Source organism: Protobothrops mucrosquamatus, unplaced genomic scaffold (assembly GCF_001527695.2).
Source record: "Protobothrops mucrosquamatus isolate PMUCROS unplaced genomic scaffold, P.Mucros_1.0 scaffold555, whole genome shotgun sequence".
In the NCBI taxonomy this organism is placed as follows: Eukaryota; Metazoa; Chordata; class Lepidosauria; order Squamata; family Viperidae; genus Protobothrops; species Protobothrops mucrosquamatus.
The window spans coordinates 1,025,141-1,028,923 of NW_015386858.1; positions in this window are offsets into that span (position 1 = coordinate 1,025,141).

A 3,783-nucleotide genomic window follows, 5' to 3' on the forward strand; every position below is an offset into this window, starting at 1 on the left:
CTGAGTCCAACAAATTTAGTTTATATTTTATTATTTCCATTTCTCTTTTCAAAGTCTTTTTCTGCAGGTTTTTCTTTAGTTCTGATTCTAGTTTTCCAATTTTTTCTTTTAATAATATGTATTGCTGTCTTCTTTGTTTATTTTTCGTTGCCATATATGTTATAGCTATGCCTCTAAAATATGCTTTAGCTGTATCCCATACATTTTGTAATGTTGTGTCTTCCTCTTTATTTTCCTTAAAGAAGAGCTCCATTTTTGTTTCGCTAATTGTATAAAAAAATTTCTTTTAAAATAGATTGATTTAAAGTCCATCTTGGTCTTTTTTGTCTTCCTCTCCGTATCACTTTTAAGAGATTATGATCTGCCCATGTACCTATTTCTATCTCAATTTCCTGTATATTCATCCTCAATTCAGACATCATCCAAATCATATCAATTCTTGACCAGGATTTTTGGCTGTTTGAATAAAAGGTGTATTGTAATTTTTCTGGATTAATTTCCCTCCAGACGTCTTGTATTCCAATTTCATCTGTCATCTCAAAAAATGTCCTAGGTAATCTTCTTCTTCCAGTTTTCCCTGTTTTACTGCTTTTATAATCAATTGTACCATCTACTATCGCATTAAAGTCTCCTCTAGACAGATATTTGGATACTCCATTTCTATCACTTTTCTATCTGGGCTTTGATAGAATTATTCTTGGTTATAGTTTGGTGCATAAATTACCACTAACAATGTTTGTTTTTGTTGCAAATATATTTCTACCATTACAATTCTTCCTTCTTCCTCTGAGTACACCATTTTAGAATCTATTGTCTCTTTAATACATACAGTAACACCTCTTTTTTTCTGATGCACTTATGCATAGTAAAGTTTCCCAATTTTGGGATGTTCCAATAATTTGTGATGTTTTTTTTAATATGTGTTTCTTGCAAACAAATTATATCTATATTCAATTTCTGTAATTTTCTAAAAAAATTTTTGTTTCTTTTTGATGGGAAGTTTAGTCCATTTACATTCACTGAAAAGATTCCATTTTTTTTTCTCCATTTCCATTTCCATTATTTATATTTAGGTCTAGTTGCTCTCGTAATCCTCTGTAATCCATTTTTTTTATCAATATCCTCTAATTTATTTTCCATTTTCTGAATTCTTTGTTCATTTTTAATAATCATTTCATGTTGAGCTTCAAATTGTGCCTTTATATCCAAGATTTCTTCGCTAAATATCTCAAAATTACTTTGTGTCTCTTCATGATTTTTTTGCATCATCTCTTGGACCAATTTTAGTGAGGCCTGCATTTCATTTTGGGCAGTGCTTATTTTCTCACACTGCAGCATTGTTTCAATAGATCCCTGGGTTGTTGGGCTAGATTGTCCAACAGAGGGTGCAGAAGCGGTCTTCTTCATAAGTCTAGTATTGTTGGATGTAGTCATTTTACAACCAACAATCTTAAAATAAAGTCCTAGATGTAGGAAGATGCCAGCTGTTTTTGAGTAAATCCACCTCTTCCAGTCGAGTCTCCGAAGCAAAACGTTCACTTTCTCCAAATAATTTCTGTTTAGTTATAGCCAAAGTCAACAAGTGTAACTATGAGGAGTCTTTTCCCTTGTAATCTCACACCAAGGCACTTTGTTTTCTGCAGGTGTTGTTTTTTCAACGTCAAAAGAGTTTTTCCAATATTTATTTATACTGTCATTTCTTCTTTCACCACTAGTTGTCCTCATACACTCATTTATCAATGTCTGACATTCTTTAGGAGTTTTTACCCTTTGTAGTTACTCGCCGCTTTTAAGTTAATTCTTTTGGGGGTCTTTGCTTTTAGCTCTTCCCCATCAGGGGCTCAACGTTTTATAATCCACAAGGAGAAGTATTAAAGCACTGGCTCACCCGTCTCAGCACGCTGTTGACAGTCAGCTGTTAAGCGGAGCGCTTCGGCTGCGGCTCCTCGCTTCTCCTCCGGTTTGGGACACTTGGGCTGCGTCGGCTCATCCAGCAGTCTTTCCTCCACGTTTTCAGAGGATTTCTTCAGTTTGCTCCGATCGGCCACTGCCTGATCCAAGCTTGTGGGGTGTCCCTCCTTCTTCGTTGCCCCTCCAGGGCAACTTTCTGACCCTTTAAAGGTCACTAGGCAAAGCGAAATCGGATTGGGAAGCCGGAGAGCCGGCTTCTTCCATCCGTCCCGTCCGCCACCAAAACCACAGTCTAACCATTGTGCCACCACGGCTCCTAATACAGGTAGTCCACTTTATTAGTGATCATTCAAAGTTACAATGACACTGAAAAAAGTGACTTATGACTGTTTTCACATTTATGAGTGTTGCAGCAGACTCTTGGTCATGTGATCAAAATTCAGCAACTGGCTGATATTGATGATAGTTGCAGGGTCTCTGGGTCATGTGATCACCTTTTGTGACCTTCTGACAAGCAAAGTCAATGGAGAAGCCAGATTCACTTAACAACCATGTTATTAACTGCAGTGATTCACTTAACACCTATGGCAAGAAAGGTTGTAAAATGGGGCAAAACTCACTTAACAACTGTCTCACTTAGCAACAGAAAGTTTTGGTTCAATTGTGTGTCAAGGATACCTACACTACAGCTCAAGGATTCCACAAGAGGAATTTAATTACTCAGACTGACAAAAGTTGAGGAAAAGATTCTACAAATTGGTTCTGAGTGGATTGTATAAATGCTGTCAATTCCATTTGACTCATTAAGCCGAGCTTAAGCCAAAACTGACCTAATATAATTTGTGAATCAGGCAGCAGAGTAACAGAAAATTTGAGAGATCTGATAACACTAACATAGAACAGTATCTGTTTTTAAAAATTACACAAGTTGCATTATGAATGTCAACACACTTTTATTCAAAGTGCCTGCCCTTTCCTCCAATATTAAAAAGATAATTGTAGAAACAACTAAACAAATCTAGTGCTAACAATAAGAATGTTCTCTTGATTGCCTATTTAGCATCATTTTGAATAAAATCCACATGACTGAATGCTGTGCCCACATCCAAATACTCTGCAGACAATGCTTCAGTCTCTGCAGTGAAACAAAAGATGTCATTTTCTTGTTACATTGAGAGAAACAATTGAAGTACCATCATGATTGTGACCAAAGGTTTTTTTTTTTTTAAATATTGTACTGTGTTTCTCCTTGGATGAGAAACATGGCATGGTGAACAGGTGGCTTTACCCTTGTCTCATACTGCAGTCTATTCTCTTGTGGTTTGGGGATCTCTTTTCTCCAAATATAGTTTCAAAAATCATTCACATAATACAGTAGGCATTGAATGGATATTGCTGGTGGTAAGTCAGGCTCCTTTCATTCACTGCTAGAGATAAAATGTTGAATGAAAGTCTAATGGTAGGAAATATAAGCAGTACTTCTGGTATTGTTGCACTCTAAGTACCCATCATTCCTCATCAATGGACCTAATGGGAGCTGGATTTCACCAGTATCTGGAAAGCTGCCTATTGATTTAAAAACAACTGAGTTTGGATTAAAGCTAGGAGGTGTACTTGACATAGCATGGATCTTTATAGATGTTTTGTTAAATGCTACATTTCTTTGTCTCCATTAGGTGAGAGCCTTTGAAGCTGCAAACCAAATTTTCGCACCCTCAGGTGAGGAATTGCCAAATACAGCTTTTCATGGAGGGAGGGGAGGAGAGGCCTGATGTGCTGAGTCCTTCTTGCCACAGCAGCAGAGTAATGTGCTATCTTTGTCAGAAGTCATTTTTGAAGCAAAGTAGGATAGGGGAGGCTGGAAATAGCTGC